Raw genomic sequence first — 20,795 nt, 5'->3', positions numbered from 1 at the left:
TTGCACAGTGTACCTGGCAACATTTTAGCGGTGGAGTATTTCACCACTGAAATTCCGCTGCCATAAGAATGATCTTGCTCAATCTTTTGTCAGAATCCTTACAGAATACACTGGCATCTATGGAGACGGCAATGTCTGTGCAGTCCTAACGCCAACTAATTCAGTTGGTGCCAGCTGGCCACGGAATCTCGTTTTGGATATTATGTAGTATGAACCTAGCCTTAACCTTTGTGGGTCTACTACACAATTGCTTTTCTCCATGCCCAACTACTAATAAATTCCAAGACTGAATCAAGGGAGGTGGAAGTCCCTTGGCAAAAAATATGGCATATGTATATGGTTGCATTCCTCAACTGAAGGTAAGTCTTCTGCTGCAAACAGGGTTTACAGTTCAGTCTAGTGTAAACACTGCCCCCATGTCAGTGCAGAGTCTAGTGTGAATGCTGCCGCTGGTCACTGCACAGTCTAGTGTAATTTCTGGTCAGTGGAGGAGATTTTTCAAAACCTGTGCAGAGGAAGAGTGGTGCAGTTGCCCATAGCAACCAATCAGATTGCTTCTTTCATTTTCCACAGGCCTCTAAAGAGGCCTGTGGAAAATGAAAGAAGCAATCTGATTGGTTGCTATGGGCAACTGCACCACTCTTCCTCTGCACAGGTTTTGATAAATCTCCCCCAGTGAGTGCACAATTTAGTGTAAATGCTGCCAGGGATCAGTGCACAGTCCAGTATAAACAATGTCCTAGTCGGTACACAGTCTGTAAACTTCTCCCACAGGCAGTTCACAGTTTAGTGTAAACACTGTCTTCTAGTCAGTGCACAGTCTAATGTAAATGCTGCCACCAGTCAGTGCAAGTCTAATGTAAATGCTGCCACCAGTCAGTGCACAGTCTAATGTAAATGCTGCCACCAGTCAGTGCACAGTCTAGTGTAAATGCTGCCACCAGTCAGTGCACAGTCTAGTGTAAATGCTGCCACCAGTCAGTGCACAGTCTAGTGTAAATGCTGCCACCAGTCAGTGCACAGTCTAGTGTAAATGCTGCCACCAGTCAGTGCACAGTCTAATGTAAATGCTGCTACCAGTCAGTGCACAGTCTAGTGTAAATGCTGCCACCAGTCAGTGCACAGTCTAGTGTAAATGCTGCTACCAGTCAGTGCACAGTCTAGTGTAAATGCTGCCACCAGTCAGTGCACAATCTAGTGTAAATGCTGCCACCAGTCAGTGCACAGTCTAGTGTAAATGCTGCTACCAGTCAGTGCACAGTCTAGTGTAAATGCTGCTACCAGTCAGTGCACAGTCTAGTGTAAATGCTGCTACCAGTCAGTGCACAGTCTAGTGTAAATGCTGCCACCAGTCAGTGCACAGTCTAGTGTAAATGCTGCCACCAGTCAGTGCACAGTCTAGTGTAAATGCTGCCACCAGTCAGTGCACAGTCTAGTGTAAATGCTGCTACCAGTCAGTGCACAGTCTAGTGTAAATGCTGCCACCAGTCAGTGCACAGTCTAGTGTAAATGCTGCTACCAGTCAGTGCACAGTCTAGTGTAAATGCTGCCAGCAGTCAGTGCACAGTCTAGTGTAAATGCTGCCACCAGTCAGTGCACAGTCTAGTGTAAATGCTGCTACCAGTCAGTGCACAGTCTAGTGTAAATGCTGCTACCAGTCAGTGCACAGTCTAGTGTAAATGCTGCCACCAGTCAGTGCACAGTCTAGTGTAAATGCTGCCAGCAGTCAGTGCACAGTCTAGTGTAAATGCTGCTACCAGTCAGTGCACAGTCTAGTGTAAATGCTGCCACCAGTCAGTGCACAGTCTAGTGTAAATGCTGCTACCAGTCAGTGCACAGTCTAGTGTAAATGCTGCTACCAGTCAGTGCACAGTCTAGTGTAAATGCTGCTACCAGTCAGTGCACAGTCTAGTGTAAATGCTGCCACCAGTCAGTGCACAGTCTAGTGTAAATGCTGCTACCAGTCAGTGCACAGTCTAGTGTAAATGCTGCCACCAGTCAGTGCACAGTCTAGTGTAAATGCTGCCAGCAGTCAGTGCACAGTCTAGTGTAAATGCTGCCACCAGTCAGTGCACAGTCTAGTGTAAATGCTGCCACCAGTCAGTGCACAGTCTAGTGTAAATGCTGCCACCAGTCAGTGCAGTCTAGTGTAAATGCTGCCACCAGTCAGTGCACAGTCTAGTGTAAATGCTGCCACCAGTCAGTGCACAGTCTAGTGTAAATGCTGCCACCAGTCAGTGCACAGTCTAGTGTAAATGCTGCCACCAGTCAGTGCACAGTCTAGTGTAAATGCTGCCACCAGTCAGTGCACAGTCTGGCGTAAATGCTGCTTCCAGTCAGTGCACAACCTAGTGTAAATGCTGCTACCAGTCAGTGCACAGTCTAGTGTAAATGCTGCCACCAGTCAGTGCACAGTCTAGTGTAAATGCTGCCAGCAGTCAGTGCACAGTCTAGTGTAAATGCTGCCACCAGTCAGTGCACAGTCTAATGTAAATGCTGCTACCAGTCAGTGCACAGTCTAGTGTAAATGCTGCCACCAGTCAGTGCACAGTCTAGTGTAAATGCTGCTACCAGTCAGTGCACAGTCTAGTGTAAATGCTGCCACCAGTCAGTGCACAATCTAGTGTAAATGCTGCTACCAGTCAGTGCACAGTCTAGTGTAAATGCTGCTACCAGTCAGTGCACAGTCTAGTGTAAATGCTGCCACCAGTCAGTGCACAGTCTAGTGTAAATGCTGCCACCAGTCAGTGCACAGTCTAGTGTAAATGCTGCTACCAGTCAGTGCACAGTCTAGTGTAAATGCTGCCACCAGTCAGTGCACAGTCTAGTGTAAATGCTGCTACCAGTCAGTGCACAGTCTAGTGTAAATGCTGCTACCAGTCAGTGCACAGTCTAGTGTAAATGCTGCTACCAGTCAGTGCACAGTCTAGTGTAAATGCTGCCACCAGTCAGTGCACAGTCTAGTGTAAATGCTGCCAGCAGTCAGTGCACAGTCTAGTGTAAATGCTGCCAGCAGTCAGTGCACAGTCTAGTGTAAATGCTGCCACCAGTCAGTGCACAGTCTAGTGTAAATGCTGCCACCAGTCAGTGCACAGTCTAGTGTAAATGCTGCTACCAGTCAGTGCACAGTCTAGTGTAAATGCTGCCACCAGTCAGTGCACAGTCTAGTGTAAATGCTGCTACCAGTCAGTGCACAGTCTAGTGTAAATGCTGCTACCAGTCAGTGCACAGTCTAGTGTAAATGCTGCTACCAGTCAGTGCACAGTCTAGTGTAAATGCTGCCACCAGTCAGTGCACAGTCTAGTGTAAATGCTGCTACCAGTCAGTGCACAGTCTAGTGTAAATGCTGCCACCAGTCAGTGCACAGTCTAGTGTAAATGCTGCCAGCAGTCAGTGCACAGTCTAGTGTAAATGCTGCCACCAGTCAGTGCACAGTCTAGTGTAAATGCTGCCACCAGTCAGTGCACAGTCTGGCGTAAATGCTGCTTCCAGTCAGTGCACAACCTAGTGTAAATGCTGCTACCAGTCAGTGCACAGTCTAGTGTAAATGCTGCCACCAGTCAGTGCACAGTCTAGTGTAAATGCTGCCAGCAGTCAGTGCACAGTCTAGTGTAAATGCTGCCACCAGTCAGTGCACAGTCTAGTGTAAATGCTGCTACCAGTCAGTGCACAGTCTAGTGTAAATGCTGCCACCAGTCAGTGCACAGTCTAGTGTAAATGCTGCCACCAGTCAGTGCACAGTCTAGTGTAAATGCTGCCACCAGTCAGTGCACAGTCTAGTGTAAATGCTGCCACCAGTCAGTGCAGTCTAGTGTAAATGCTGCTACCAGTCAGTGCACAGTCTAGTGTAAATGCTGCCACCAGTAAGTGCACAGTCTAGTGTAAATGGTGTTCTTAGTTAGTCCACAGTTTAAGGCACAGTGCCGTGTATTCTTGCCCTCTTCCTGCCACAGCAGTTTGTGTCTACAACTGCCCCTTTCTTTTCCATATGTGCACCACATATGGTGGAATAGAAAGGGGCAGTTGTAGACACAAACTGCTGTGGCAGGAAGAGGGCAAGAATACACCATTTTACAGTGAAGGAAATAGGCGGGCTTCGTCTCTAGTTAGGTGGTGGAGACCATAGCAAGAGTTGTAAGTGGGTCTACCAGGGCACATAAAAAATTCTGTGAATTCCCCTGAAGTTGCTTCCCTTACAATATACAGATGGACAGCAGCTTCAGGAGCTCCCGACCTCCCTAAGGCTGGGTTCTCACTACGTTTTTCAACTAAGGTTCCCGCATACGTTTTCTATCAAAAAAACGTATGGGAAAAAAAAACGGATGGAACAGTATGGGAAAAAGTAAACCGTATGGGTTTTTAAACAGTATACTGTTTTTAAAAGTGCATACTGTTCCGTCCGTTTTTGTAGAAAAAAACCCATACGTTTTTGAAAATTTTGTCCATTTTTAATGGGAGGGGTCTTGGGTGGGGACTTTAGGATTCAAATGCGCATGTGCAAAGTAAAAACGTATACGTTTTTCCCGTATGGAACCGTATACATGTACGTTTCCCATTGACGTCCATGTTAAAAAACGTATGCAGTTGCAGTACGGTTTTTAAACCGGAGTCAAAACCGTGGTTGACCACGATTTTGTCTCCGGTTTAAAAACCGTACTGCAACCGCATACGTTTTTTTTAACATGGACGTCAATAGGAAACGCACATGTATACGGTTCCATACGGGAAAAACGTATACGTTTTTACTTTGCACATGCGCATTTGAATCCTAAAGTCCCCACCCAAGACCCCTCCCATTAAAAATGGACAAAATTTTCAAAAACGTATGGGTTTTTTTTCTACAAAAACGGACGGAACAGTATGCACTTTTAAAAACAGTATACTGTTTAAAAACCCATACGGTTTACTTTTTCCCATACTGTTCCATCCGTTTTTTCCCCCATACGGTTTTTGATAGAAAACGTATGCGGGAACCTTAGTTGAAAAACGTAGTGTGAACCCAGCCTAACTCAGTCACTCATAGACCTGTCTGCTCTACAGCCTCTTCTCTTAGTTTTATGGAGAATATTGGGGCTTCTGTTTCTCTTCTCTCCACCTGTCTCGTTGTTTCTCAAATTGCTAGCAGCACAGACGAGCTACAGTGCTGGGCCCAGTATTTGAGTCATTTTAATACCAGCAGTGCCATGCTGCCACCGAGCTACAGTGCTGGGCCCAGCATTTGAGTCATTTTAATACCAGCAGTGCCATGCTGCCACCGAGCTACAGTGCTGGGCCCAGCATTTGAGTCATTTTAATATCAGCTGTGCCATGCTGCCACCTACTGGGTACAAAGATAATCTCTCCTCTAGAACAGAATAGATGTAATTATGACAATACGGAGCCCCCCCCCCTTCTACAACAGTGCCATTTGTGGTAGGTCCTGAGGAGTCGGCAGACTGGAAGTACATCACAGGCTCCTAATGACACTGCACAACACTATATCACATTGCCACAGATTAAGAGTCAGGACCTGTGTGAGCACTGCAAAGGGGCATTATTGATCCAAGTCAGATGTCCAGGTCTTTCTATAGCACTGCCAGGGGCATACCTAGAACGTTTGGCACCCGGGGCGGACCCTTTGTTTGGCACCCCCCTCACCCGCACCCCCCCTTAATTACATGTAGGGTAACCCCTCCTCCCCTATAGGTATATGTAGAGTAACCCCCCCTCCCCTTCCCCATAGGTATATGTAGAGTAACCCCCCTCCCCTATAGGTATATGTAGAGTAACCCCCCCTCCGCTTCCCCATTGGTATATGTAGAGTAACCCCCCTCCCCTTCCCCATAGGTATATGTAGAGTAACCCCCCCCTCCCCTTCCCCATAGGTATATGTAGAGTAACCCCCCTCCCCTTCCCCATAGGTATATGTAGAGAGTAACCCCCCTCCCCTATAGGTATATGTATAGTAACCCCCTCCCCTTCCCCATAGGTATATGTAGAGTAACCCCCCTCCCCTTCCCCATAGGTATATGTAGAGAGTAACCCCCCTCCCCTATAGGTATCTGTATAGTAACCCCCTCCCCTTCCCCATAGGTATATGTAGGGTAACCCCTCCTCCCCTATAGGTATATGTAGAGTAACCCCCCTCCCCTTCCCCATAGGTATATGTAGAGTAACCTCCCTCCCCTATAGGTATATGTAGAGTAACCCCCCTCCCCTTCCCCATAGGTATATGTAGAGTAACCTCCCTCCCCTATAGGTATATGTAGAGTAACCCCCCCCTCCCCTTCCCCATTGGTATATGTAGACTAACCCCCCTCCCCTTCCCCATAGGTATGTGTAGAGTAACCCCCCTCCCCTTCCCCATAGGTATATGTAGAGTAACCCCCCCTCCCCTTCCCCATAGGTATATGTAGAGAGTAACCACCCCTCCCCTATAGGTATATGTAGAGTAAATCCCCCCTCCCCTTAGGTATATGTAGAGTAACCCCCCCTCTCCTTCCCCATAGGTATATGTAGAGTAACCCATCCTCCTCTTAGGTATATGTAGAGTAACCCCCCCACTCCCCTTAGGTATATGTAGAGTAACCCCCCCCCTCCTCCCCTACAGGTATATGTAGAGTAACACCCTCCCTCCTCCCCATAGGTATATGTAGAGTAACCCCCCCCCTCCCCTATAGGTATATATGTAGAGTAACCCCCCCCTCCCCATAGGCATATGTAGAGTAACCCCCCTCCCCCATAGGTATATGTAGAGCACCCCCCCTCCTCCCCTATAGGTATATGTAGAGTAACCCCCCCTCCCCTTCCCCATAGGTATATGTAGAGTAACCCCCCCTCCCCTTCCCCATAGGTATATGTAGAGTAACCCCTCCCCTTCCCTTCCCTATAGGTATGTGTAGAGTAACCCCCCACCTCCCCTTCCCCATAGGTGTATGCAGAGTTGAGAAAAATAAAATAAAATAAAAAAGGATGCTCACCTGATATCCCACGCAGCGATCTCCTCAGCTGCAGGGCCCGCGTCTTCTCCCCTCCACAGTACAGGCGCCGATGAGTGACGTCATCGTCGCCTGTACTGCGTGCTGCGTGGGGGTGGAGGTCACGTCTCCTCTGTGTAGCTGCAGATGCGGCTCACACAGAGGGGACGCCTTCTCCTGTATGTACGTGTATCGCGCATACAGGAGAAGGCACCGCGTCAGTAGTGGTGGCGGCGGGTCAGTCCGCCCCTGGCACCCCCCTTGTGAGCGGACCGCCCCCCCCCTTAGTACACCACTGAGCACTGCCACCATGATTTCAGAGTGCTCACTGCTTTGAAAAATATTATGTGCTAGCACAGGATGCACAATACAACCTATTTGATAATATTTCTACCAATCGGGAAGGATATAATTGTAATGTTCAGGAAGAAAGATACATAAGGATGGAGCTGCTACTATAAGTCACAAGAAGTGCAACATATATACTGGGATATCTTCCTGCTCACAAATATGTGTAATTACATGTCTGGAAGTCTCCTGAACATGATAAAAGAGATGACAAGTACACTTGTGCACAATTATTAGGAAAGTGAGTATTTTAACCATATCATCATTTTTACGTATATTTTCTAACTCTGCACTGTAGAATATTGAATGGTTATTAGATTAAGACATAGGTTATGTGTATTTGTTTCCTGAGGGAGGGTGTGGCCTAAGGGGATGAACAACCCCTTAAAGGGGAACTCTGGTGGGAATTTTTTTTTTTTTTTTCAAATCAACCACTGACAGAAAGTTAAACAGATTTGTCAATTACTTCCATTTAAAAATCTTAACCATTCCACTGCTTATCAGCTGCAGTATGCTACAGATATACTACAGAGAAATTTGTGAAGTTCTTTCCAGTCTGACCACAGTGCTCTCTGCTGACACCTCTGTTCGTGTCAGGAACTGTCCAGAGCAGGAGAGGTTTTCTTTGGAGATTTGCTTCTAATCTGGACAGTTCCTGACACAGAAGGGGGTGTCAACAGAGAGCATTGTTGTCAGACTGAAAAGAACTACACAAAATCTTAATCTTTCCAGTACTTATCAGCACTGTAAGGATTAAGATTTTTTAACTCCTTAAGGACCAAGTCCATTTTCACCTTTAAGACCAGAGTTTTTTTGCACATCTGACCACTGTCACTTTAAGTATTAATAACTCTGGGATGCTTTTCCTTATTAATTTAATTCTGAGTTAGTTTTTTTGTGACATATTGTACTTTAACGTAGTGGTAAATTTATCACTATGCATCATTTCTTGGTGAAATATTCCAAAATTTAATGAAAAATGTTGATACTCTCTGCTTGAAAGGAGAATAGACATTCCAAATACATTTTATATCAATTCACAAAAAAAAAACACATGGCATACTATTTTGAAAACTACACCCCTCAAGGCACATAACAAGGGATCCAGTGAGCCTTAAAACCCCACAGGTGTTTGATGACTTTTAGTAAAATTCGGATGTGTAACTGAAATTTTTTTTTTTACTAAAGTGCAGCTTTCCCCCCCCCCCCAAATTTACAATTTTTACAAATGGTAATTGTTATTAAAATCCTATATGTATATTATAAATTATAACTGTGTGTGATGTATTATCCAAGACATGGGTGAGAGGTCATTGAGACGGTGTATCCTCTTGTTTATTGGGGGTCTGGCTGTTTGTTTGTTTGTATCTCCTTTGAAGTCAGAGGCCCTTTAAAGCAGCAGGATGTAAGGGGCACTCTGGTCCCATCATATAATCAACCAGATAAGAGGGCCAGGAACAGAGATGCCCCCCTGGTGGGATCAGAGGGGAGGGGGGAATGGAGTCTCCCTCCAAAAAGGCAGATATATAATATTTAACAATGCTAGACTCAGGGTGTTGAAGGCTGTGCCAAAAGCTGACAAGAGCTGGACTCTCACTGACAAGGACGGCTATATCATCATGCTGTAAGAACTTCATCTTTTGTTTTCTGAACTTGCCTTGCTAAACTATTTCATATTTTTGTAACTGTATGTCATTTGTTTATTTTGATATATATAGCACTGTGATACCTTTTATCAGATTAAATGTTTAATTAATCAGCTCTGGTCTTTGATCTCTAAATATATGAGCTCAACTTTCTGAAGGCAGCTCTGGTGGAAACATGTTTATCTAAGGGTTAATTTGGTGACTTGCTGGGACTAGTAGTGGATACCCAGAGGTCTGGTGGCCTAAACCCTTGCACCATGACACTCTCTCTAGCATCTTAGCTGGACCGCTAGGGTGTGATCGTGACAACTGGTGGCAGCGTCGGGATATATTTAGAGATTTTTAGTGCTTGCTGGATTTTACCTGTAAGGAAATCTTAGCACTAAAGAGAAATTGCATACATATTCTTGTGTGTAAATTCCAAAGACAGAGCTCAGTGCTGGTTTAAAAGACATACAAAAAGAGTGCAAGACAGTTCTGTCCTCCCCATCTCCTGTTTTACCTCCTCTGTCTCATCTCGGAAATATGGAGGCATATCGCAAGCAGTCCAAGCCTGCACTGGAGCTAATGTGCCAAGAAAAGGACCTCCCTACTGCAGGAAAGAACAAGGAACAACTTATTGCAGATCTTGTGGAGTATGATGCCTGTGCAGAAGAGCTGAGTGGCATGAGACAAAGTCCTATAGCTGGAACTGCCATCCAAGGACTGATATCTCCTGGGGAATACAACATTACTCCCCATCAGGACAGTACTCCACATGAGGCCTTGGACTCTTATATGCCGACTGTCTTACAACACCTTGGGAATGTGGATGCCAATATGAAACTCCAACTGCTTCTCCAGTACCAAACTGCAGAGAGAGGCACAGATACGAGCCGAGAGAGAGAGGCGGCCCAGCGGAGGCACAAATTGGAGGTTCTGAGGCTGAGAGGGGATGTTTTATCTGCACGCAGTGATGTGCAGGATCAAGGAGACCACAAACCTCGCTTGGAACATTTCCCCATGTTGGAGAAAGATGGTGATCTGGATGTGTTCCTGAGGGGATTTGAAAAGATTTGCCAGCAGTTCCATCTACCTAAGGAACAGTGGGGACGATATCTAACCCCACGGCTGCGAGGGAAAGCTTTGGATGTGTTTGCTTCTCTTTCCTCTGAGAGTGACCAGGACTATGAGGCAATAAAATCTGCCCTGCTAAAAAGTTTTAATCCGACTCCAGAGGCTTATCGGAAAAAGTTTCGGACTTTGCAACAAAGTGCCACAGAAAGCTGCACTCAACATGCAGGTCAGCTAAGGACTGCATTCAGGCAATGGATTGGGGGCCTACACGTCACTACCTATGAGGCCTTGGAGGACTTGATGGTCCTGGATCAGTTTCTCCAAACACGGAGCTTTGAAGCCAGAGAGTGGATATTGGACCGCAAGCCCAAGACAGCAACGTAAGCAGCAGAACTTGGAGACGATTTTGCCAATAACCGAGCACCAACAGCAAAGCGTGGATCTGCACAAGCTGGAGCAAGTACCTGGAGGGGAGCCACACACCCACAGAGCAACACCAACCAACAGCACCAAGCCAGCCGGAAAATTCTTGCCATCAGCACCAAAAGCAACAGGAGCCACATTGGGTCAGGGGGACATTCGCCGATGTTACAGATGCAACAATATTGGGCACCTGAGTGCCCTTTGCCCCAACAAAAAGAATTCTCCACCAGTAGCTGGAGGACACACAGCCATTCTTCTGGTGTCCGGCGCAGTAGAGAAAAGAGCGGATAACCTGCAGAGTGTAACTGTGGGTGACCGGGTGACAATGGGTTTGCAAGATTCTGGAGCCTCCTTTACCTTGGTGCGACCTGAAGTGGTGGATACAGAGGACATCATCCCTGGAAGAACCATGGCTTTAAAAGGAATTGGAGGTGTGTGGCCTGCTTTGCCCATGGCTCGTGTGTACCTGGATTGGGGTACAGGCAAAGGTTTGTGGGAGGTGGGGGTCTCTGAGGACATCCCTGTTAATGTTCTGCTGGGGAATGATTTGGGTCGGATGCTCTGTCATTATGCTCCAGAGGACACTACCTGCCCACCGGCAGGGCTAGGAGAGAGCCCTGTTCATTCTGAGGTACTGTGCGAGACTTTGGGAGACACTGTGAAATGTAACTGGGAGGGAGTGCAGGGGATTGATAATTGTTTACCTGTGACTGAACCAGTAATGTTTTCCAAAAGTGGAATGGGGTGTATTGTGAAACGTGGTAACTGGGAGGGAGTGCAGAGGATTGATAATTGTTTACCTGTGACTCAACCAGTAATGTTTTCCAAAAGTGGAATGGGGTGTATTGTAAAATGTGGTGACAATGCATTGCCAATGCCAAAACCTAGTGGAGATGGGCTAGGGGGAGGGGTTGGTGTTCCCCTGGTGACATGTAAGGATGAGGGACCAGCAGTGAGTGCTATGTCCCAATCCTGTGAGCCTAAGGAGGAGGAGGGAAGGAGTGATAGCCCTGTGTATGATGCCTGTATTGTTATGTCTGGAACTGAGGGGGAGGAAGGTAAACCCCAGGGAGGCATACCAATGGTGGCAGTGGTAACACGTCAGCAGCATGCCAGGGCTGCAGCTTTAAAAGGAAGGGAGGATGGTGATGCAAGGGGCAAGCTATGTGACTTTCAAGCCCCAGCAGAGGAAGGTGGAGATGCTAGTTCCCCTGGGGGAAATGTGCTCCCTGATACCACGAGATGGGGGAGGGAAATGAGCATTTCCGGGAAGCTCTGCGCAGTGACGCTTCCCTTGAAGGGCTGAGACAACGTGCTGAACATACAGGTGTTGACACAGATGGGCATCGGGTATATTGGGAAAATGATATCTTGTACTGGGAGTCCCTTTCCAAAGGCATGCTAGGGGCCCAGGAGAGAGAAAGGCAGTTAGTGGTTCCTAGGCAGTACAGGAAAGAGCTGCTGAAGTTGGCCCATGAGACCCCCCTGGCAGGACATTTGGGAGTGGCCTATGCAGTCATAGAGAAGGAAAGTCTAGCTGGGCTTTGCATAAATTACAGCCATACCTGTATGGCAGGGATTTTACTGTCATAACTGATCACAACCCTCTACATTGGTTGGACAGAGTGTCCGGTAACAATGGCACCTTGAAACAAATGCTAAAAACATTTGTAGAATCGGAGGGCAGAGACTGGGAAAAGTATTTACCCCATCTGTTATTTGCTTACAGGGAGGTTCCCCAAGAGCCTACAGGTTTCTCGCCCTTTGAGTTATTATATGGTCACAAAGTGCGGGGACCCCGAGATTTAGTTAGGGAAGAATGGGAAGGGGGGCTACCTGCCCCTGAGACTTCTGTGGTGGAGTATGCTCTGAGATTCAGGGACAGGATGCAGACATTGCTGGGCTGGCACATGACAATGTCACAGCAGCACTGAAGTGGGACAGAAGGGAATGGTTCTGAACCCCATCAGGTAGAATAAGTTGGAGGCTGCCTGGGAGGGTCCCTTCCTTCCCCATTCTACAGTGCCTAGAACCCACCACATATGTAGTTGCCCTTGATGAGAAAGGTCAGAGGCAGAGACAGTACCACATTAATATGGCATACTATGACCCTGAGGAGGTGGTACTCAGTGTATGCAGTGCACCAGAGGAAGGGCTGGGTAGTGATCCCCTACTAGACCTAGTGGAGGAAGCTAAGAGCCAGGGATCCCTTCAGGATGTAGAGATCAATCCACAGCTCTTAGCTGCAAAGAAAAGGCAGCTAAATGAGGAAATAGGCCCCTTAAGTGCCATCTTTGCCTGGGAATGCAGGGCCTGTGGTGTCAAGAAAAGAAATAGATGGTTAAGGGAGACATATCTATCAGCCTGGAGAGGCAAGATCTCTCTGTCCCCATCTTAAGGGGGAGGTGTCAGGCCCAAGGCCTGATTATTAGTGTTGCTCGCGAATATTCGCAATTCGAATTTTATTCGCGAATATCGCATATTCGCGAATTCGCGAATATTCGCGAATATAGCGCTATATATTCGTAATTACGAATATTCGTTTTTTTTTTTTTTTTGTTTTTTTTTCACAGTACACATCACAGTGATCATCCCTCTCTGCTTCCAGCTTATGTGGTGTAAGAAGGCTCTAATACTACTGTGTGAGACTGGTGTGCGAATTTTCGCATATGCGAATTTTAGGTTATGTTAATTTTTGTGTATGTAAATTTTCGCATATGTTAATTTTCGCACGCGCGAATATTCGTATATGCGAAAATAAAACGAGAACATTACGAATATGCGAATATTCGCGAATATGACGAATATTCGTCCATATATTCGCGAATATTCGCGAATTCGAATATGGCCTATGCCGCTCAACACTACTGATTATTAAAATCCTATATGTGTATTATAAATTATAACTGTGTGTGATGTATTATCCAAGACATGGGTGAGAGGTCATTCAGACGGTGTATCCTTTTGTGTATTGAATTTTATTGGGGGTCTGGCTGTTTGTTTGTATCTCCTTTGAAGTCAGAGGCCCTTTAAAGCAGCAGGATGTAAGAGACACTCTGGTCCCATCATATAATCAACCAGATAAGAGGGTCAGGAACAGAGATGCCCCCCTGGTGGGATCAGAGGGGAGGGGGGAATGGAGTCTCCCTCCAAAAAGGCAGATATATAATATTTAACAATGCTAGACTCAGGGTGTTGAAGGCTGTGCCAAAAGCTGACAAGAGCTGGACGGCTATATCATCATGCTGTAAGAACTTCATCTTTTGTTTTCTGAACTTGCCTTGCTAAACTCTTTCATATTTTTGTAGCTGTATGTCCTTTGTTTATTTTTATATATATATATATATATATATATATATATATATATATAGCACTGTGATACCTTTTATCAGATTAAATGTTTAATTAATCAACTCTGGTCTTTGATCTCTAAATATATGAGCTCACCTTTCTGAAGGCAGCTCTGGTGGAAACACGTTTATCTAAGGGTTAATTTGGTGACTTGCTGGGACTATTAGTGGATACCCATTCTGGTGGCCTTAACCCTTGCACCATCACACTCTCTCTAGCGTCTTAGCTGGACCGATAGGGTGTGATCGTGACAGTAATGGTAGAAAATGCCCACCAAAATTTGTAACCCCATTTCATTGGAGTATGGAAATACTCCATGTCAGGACATAAAATGTTCTGCGGGCGCACTACAATGCTCAGAAGAGAAGGAGTTGTCATTTGGCTTTTGGAAGGCAAATTTTGCTGAAATGTTTTTGGGGGGGATTGTTGCATTTAGGAAGCCCCCATGGTGCTAGTACAGCAAAAAACACCCCACATGGCATACTATTTTGTAAACTACACCCCTCAAGGAACTTAACAGGGGGTACAGTGAACCTTAACACCCCACAGGTGTTTGACAACTTTTTGTTAAAGTCGGATGTGTAAAGGAAAAACATTTTTTTTACCACTAAAGTGCAGTGTTTTCCCCAAATTTTAAATTTTTACAAGGTGTAAAAGGAGAAAATACCCCATGTGTGGACGTCAAAAGCTCTGCTGGTGCACTACAATGATCAGAAGAGAAGGAGCGCCATTGAGCTTTTGGAGAGATAATTTGTTTGGAATGGAAGTCGGGGGCCATGTGCATTTACAAAGCACCCCCCCTGTGGTGCCACCCACACTGGCGTTTGACAGTTCTTGAAAAATAAAATTTTTCATTTTCACGGACCACTGTTCCAAAAATCTGTCACCTGACACCTGTGGGGCATAAGTGCTCATTGTACCCCTTATTACATTATTTGAGGGGTGTAGTTTCGAAAATGGTTCACATGTGGGGGGTTGCACTTTTCTGGCACCACCGGGGGGCTTTGTAAACACACGGGGTCTACAATTCCTGACAAATTTTCTCTCCAAAAGCTCAATGGCGCTTCTTCTCTTCTGAGCATTGTAATTCGCCCGTAGAGCACTTTACATCCACACATGGGGTATGTTCTTACTCAGAAGAAATAGGATTACAAACTTTGGGAGGCTTTTTTTTTCCTATTTTTCCTTGTGAAAATAAATAATTTAGTATGTAGACAGATAAATGAAAGCTGGCCACTAACTGATTAGTTCCTTCTTCAAGCTTTTATTGCAGCAGCATAATACTCACAAAGTAGACAGGGGTGTACAAAAGGGAAGAACAGGGGGGTACAGAGGCGACAAGCTCCATTTCGCACACTCAAGTGCTTCGTCCGGCCAACTTTTCCTTTTCATATGGGGTAAAAGGAGAAAAAGCTTCCCAAAATTTGTAACACAATTTCTCCCGAGTACAGAAATACCCCATATATGGCCCTAAACTGTTTCCTTGAAATACGACAGGGCTCCGAAGTGAGAGAGGGACATGCGAATTTGAGGACTAAATTAGGGATTGCATAGGGGTGGACATAGGGGTATTCTACGCCAGTGATTCCCAAACAGGGTGCCTCCAGCTGTTAGTAAACTCACAGCATGCCTGGACAGTCAGTGGCTGTCCAGAAATGTTGGGAGTAGTTGTTTTTCAACAGCTGGAGGCTCCGTTTTGCATACACTGCCGTACAATGCGATTTACATTTTTATTGGGGGTAAGGGGGGGACAGTGTAAGGTGGTGTATATGTAGTGTTTTACTCTTTATTTTGTGTAAGTGTATTGTAGTGTTTTTAGGGTACATTCGCACTGGCGGGGGTTTACGGTGAGTTTCCCACTAGGAGTTTGAGCTGCGGCAGAAAATTTGCCGCAGCTCAAACTCTAAGCCGGAAACTCACTGAAAACCCGCCCATGTGAATGTACCCTGTACACTCAGATGGGGTTGGCAAACCTCCAGCTGTTGCAAAACTACAACTCCCAGTATGCACTGATAGACCATGCACAGCTGGAGGCACACTGGTTGGAAAACCTTCAGTTAGGTTAACTCAGCATGTACTAATCGCCGAAGGGCATGCTGGAAGATGTAGTTATGCAACAGCTGGAGGTTACGCAACTACAACTCCCAGCATGGTGAGACAGCTGTTTGAGCATGCTGGGATTTGCAGTTTTGCAACATCTGGAGGGCTACAGTTTATAGACCACTGCACAGTGATTTCCAAACTGTGACCCTCCAGATATTGCAAAACTACAAATCCCAGCATGCCCAGACAGCAAAGAGCTGTTTTAGCATGCTAGGAGTTGTAGTTTTGCAAGATCTGGAGGGATACAGTTTATATATAGTGGTCTCAAACTGCAGCCCTCCAGCTGTTGCAAAACTACATATTCCAGCATGCCCAAACAGCAAACAGCTGTCTGGGCATGCTGGGAGTTGTAGTTTTGCAACATCTGGAGGGCTACAGTCTCAGATTGTAGCCCTCCAGATGTTGCTAGGCAACTTACCGACTTCCGTAGGATCCAGGGAGCCGTCTTCTTCTGCCCCCCGCCGCCCGCGCCGATCTCTGTCGCCGCCCGCCCATCAACGTCGCCCGCAGCCTCTGGAGGGGTAAGTGGACCTTCGGCGTTCAGTCCCCGTCGTTTACCCGTCCTTCCCCGCCTATTGTGTGTGGGCAGGACGGGGAAAACGAAAGTAAACCCCTCCGCCCCTGATCTGCTATTGGTGGTCGCGTCTTGACCACCAATAGCAGGGATAGGAGGGGTGGCACCCCTGCCACCTCACTCCTATCGTTTCAGGGGGATTGTAGTTGTCTTAGACAACCGCGATCCCCCTTCTATTCCGGGTCACCGGGTCACCATAGACCCGTAATGACCCGGAATCGGCGCAAATCACAAGTGTGAATTCACTTGCGATTTGCGCCGATCGCCGACATGGGAAGGTCTAATGACCCCCCCTGGGCATTTGCACGGGGTGCCTGCTGATAGATATCAGCAGTCACCCCAGTCCGGTCCCCGCCCGGCGTGCGACAGGGACCGAAATTCCCACGGGCGTATGGATACGCCCTTCGTCCCCAACAGGTTAAACCAACCTACCTAATATTAAGTGCCCCCGGAGCGGTCAGGATAGATTTAATCTACTGAGTCATGGACTCCATAAGATCTCTGAAGGTGTTCTGTGGTATCTAGCACCAAGGCATTGGCAAATAATGTGATCTCCATGTATCATACCCATTTTGCACATCCCATAGACACTTGACTTGACATTTGATTATTCTAATGGAGCCTGTCTCCTGCAATGAACACCAGGCAGAGAAGTGAAGCATGCAGCTATACCTAGAGATCAGTACTGAGACCCCAGCTAATCCAAATTTTAATAAATTTTTTTTTATCACAGTAACACTTTATGGGGGAGATTTATCATTGCTTTTAGAGCGTTTTTTGTCTATGTTTTGGCGCAGTTCAGGCGCAAGCAGCATATTTAGCGACTTTTATGCATCTTTTGAAATAGACAGTTTCACTCTTTTTGCCTACCCCTAGAACTTTTGTCAAAAGTCGCAATTTTTTAGGAGCAAAGCTACACCACCTACCAGAAGGCGTGAGAATCACTTTAAGGGTACGTTCACACGTGTGTATTTTCTGCAGATTTGCTGTAGCAGATTTTGCTACCCATTGAAGTCAATGGGCAGCAAAATCTGCAGCAGCAAATCTGCGGCAGATCTGCAACAAAAATACGCACATGTGAACGTACCCTAACTTCCACAATTCAACCTTTAACCTCTAGTGGGTGACAGGGTCCCACTCCCCTTCTATGACACGTGCTCAGGAGCTGAGGTCATAACTGGGTGGTCCTGGCGGCTATCTGCCACCAGGACCCATCTCTCACGCCAGACATCACCGATCAGGGTGATGCCTGGCTTTAACCCCTTAGACACCGCAATCAAATTTGATTGTAGCATCTAAAATGCAAGAAAAAATGTCCAGGCAGCTCTGTGAAAGTAAGTAAAAACACCTAACCTGCCAAATTCAGGACCTGGGAAAGTGTCTACTTCCCTCCCTCAAAAGTGTCTAGAAAAAGTGTATGTGGTAGAGCTTTTCCCACCACAGCAGAGCTGCGCAAAATTCATCATCCTGCTGCACCTTCTTGATAAATAAGATGCACGCTAGTCAAACCCACCACCCAAATAAACGTGGGAAAATAGCTCTACCGTAGACATTCTTTGATAAATCTGTGCCTTTTGCTCAAGAGTAGTGTGTATGTGTGGTGGGGATTTATAATCTAAATTTAATAAGAGGTGGCAGTGTGAACCTGGGGTGTGTATACTGTGTTAAAGTGTGATTTATACTCGATTTTCAAGTATATTGAGGAAAAGCACGCACAGAAATTTAAGGATGAAATGTAGAAAAACTGGTCCATGACAAGTCTCCATTCTACAATTGGATCTGTCAACTATTCTTTGGGAAAGATGGAACCAGCTTGATATTGTTTACCACTAGTGAAGAATAATTCAGGTTATAAATGCCAAAAGTGTTATTTTTGTTTCATAATTCCTAAAAAATGTTTCCTTAAAGTAGTAGTCCAGCAAAAACTTCTCTTTAAAATCTGGTTAGATAGGGGGTTAATAAAAAAAAAAGAGCTTACTTTCTCCCTTCTAGCTTTGGCACCGCTGTCAGTATAACCCGAAAACCCACCAGACCCAAACCGCCCCCTGGCAGGTCCCTGTTTGGCTGCTAGAAGCAGCGGATTGCTGCTGTGAGCAGCACACGGTGGGAGGCATTGGGGAAGCTGGAGGCACACTATAGGGTCAAGTCAATGGCAGTTCCGCAGTGATAAAATATATCCTTAAAATGTGATCCTACCCTTAGCTTACTTTCACACGTACAGGATCTGCTGCATATTTTTGTTACATATTTTCTGCAGCTGATATTGCTACCAATTTAAGTTAATGGGTATTGTAATCAGCTGCACAAAATAAGCAGCAGATCCTGTACGTGTGACCGTACCCTTATAGTTAAAATGACCCACATTTCTGTACTGCTCTACTCCCACATGGATCTGTGGGAGTAGAACAGTCTCTCATAAGCTGTGACCCTGCTGTTGCCATGCAACAGAGCACTAACTTTCCCACAGTCCCCCATGTTTGCATACACAGTAGAGACAAAGAGCCATATACAGCTGAACTGAGCATGTCTGACCCTGAGCAACTTAGCGGATGCCCCAAGATGTTTGTAACCAAGGGCAACAGGGCAAAACAAAAAAGTCATGTGGAAGATTAGAAAGATTAGAAAGTATTTAGCTACCGTATATACTCGAGTATAAGCCGAGTTTTTCAGCATGATTTTTCGTGCTGGAAACGCCCCCCCTCGGCTTATACTCGAGTGAACTCCGCCTGTCAATCCCTTTCAGTGGTCTTCAACCTGTTTTGAAACATCTGGAGGTCCGCAGGTTGAAGACTACTGCGGCCTTCGTCATCATCCAGACCCCCCTTTAGTTTTCTACTCACCTCCCCTCGGTGGGAAGGAAGGGTGAGCTGGTCCGGGCCATCTATGCTGCAGTGACCGTCCAGTGGGGAGGGTTAGTCGTTCCGCGCTGTCCATTTTCACCGGGAGGCCCTCTTCTCCGCTCCGGGCCCGGCCCCGGACTAGTGACGTTGCCTTGATGACGACACACAGGGACGTTCATGCGCAGGGACTTCTGCTGCGCACAGACCTTCCCACCGAGGGGAGGTGGGTACAAAACTAAAGTGGGGTTTGGATGATGAGGAAACCCGCAGTGGTCTTCAACCTGTGGACCTCCAGATGTTTCAGAACTACAACTCCCAGCATGCCCGGACAGCCGATGGCTGTCCGGGCATGCTGGGAGTTGTAGTTTTGCAACATCTGGAGGTCCGCAGGTTGAAGACCACTGATTGACAGGAGGTGATGATGAAGGGGGGGGATGATGATAGGGTGATGATGACGGGGGTGTTAATGATGGGGGTCTGGATAATGACAGGGGGGGATGATGACATGGGGGGATGATCTATTTCCCACCCTAGGCTTATAGTTGAGTCAATAACTTTTCCTGTGTTTTTGGGGTGAAAAAAGGGGCCTCGGATTATATTCGGGTCGGCTTATACTTGAGTATATACGGTTTGTCTCAAAAATACATTTTCAGAAATTCTTGAACATTGGAAATATATTAATTACACATACTGAATCAGTTTAGATCAATTTATTTTATGGTAAAAAAAAAAACTCAAACTTTGAAAAAGGATTTCTTCATTTTCCCGCTCCTTGATCTGGAAAAACATCTGCCTTAAAAATAGTTTCCTTTCATTTGTTTGATGTACTGTATGTTTTATGAAGCCAGAATGTTCAGGTATAAAAACATTGTTGTCATGTCTCTGATACAGCATGTGTATTAGGCCCCTTTCACTTCCCTTGTGCCCCATCGAAAAAGCTCCGTTAGGCACTTTTTTTTTTTTTTGGTGCCTTTAACATCCTTTATCCGGACGGGGCGCAACGGGCAACAATGGGTCCTGAAAGATCCCATTAACTATTATGGGGTCTGTCGGGCGCCGTTGTTTTTTGACAGGAATATCGGGAGAAAAAGACGTTGCATGATGTATTTTTTCTCCCGCTAATCTCGCCGTGTTCTCTTACGTCTGACGCACTGCGGTGTCACAACAGCAGTGTGAAAGAAGCCTAAAATGTGAAGTAATAAAGATTGGTGATCATCTATCTACTTGTGGTGATTCCATGCCTTTTGTCAAGCTAATTCGGCAACATAAATCTAATCGTTTTTTCTTTTTGATGTAGTATTTTTCTTTTAAATTAATGAATACATTAATTCCTCCAGGTTCATTAAGGGCCTGTTTATCAGAAATATACAGCACAATGGTATGTAGACTTCTTACAGAATTGTAAAAGCTATCACATAGAACTACGCAGATGTACACTACATGGCTATCCTGTGAGTTGTCTTTGTGTATAACAATGTTTATATCTATTTCTTTCATG

The 20,795-nt window shown here is 46.0% G+C and overlaps 1 protein-coding gene across 2 annotated transcripts in view; it reads left to right on the top strand.

Moving 5' to 3' along the window:
* Window positions 1-20,795, top strand: part of LAMA4 (laminin subunit alpha 4) — a 402,692-nt gene that overhangs the window by 186,644 nt on the left and 195,253 nt on the right. Inside the window, exon 1 of one of the 2 annotated variants that reach the window (XM_056566348.1) lies at window positions 7,527-7,545. The exons of the other annotated variant lie outside the window; for it this stretch is intronic. The gene's annotated coding sequence lies outside the window, so the exon portion shown is untranslated. Of the gene's footprint in view, window positions 1-7,526; window positions 7,546-20,795 lie in introns of those variants that run through there. 2 annotated transcript variants of the gene reach the window in all.

Source organism: Hyla sarda, chromosome 3 (genome assembly GCF_029499605.1).
Source record: "Hyla sarda isolate aHylSar1 chromosome 3, aHylSar1.hap1, whole genome shotgun sequence".
Classification (NCBI taxonomy): Eukaryota; Metazoa; Chordata; class Amphibia; order Anura; family Hylidae; genus Hyla; species Hyla sarda.
Note: the sequence above shows the minus strand (reverse complement) of the source record. Positions and strands in the feature narration are given on the sequence as shown.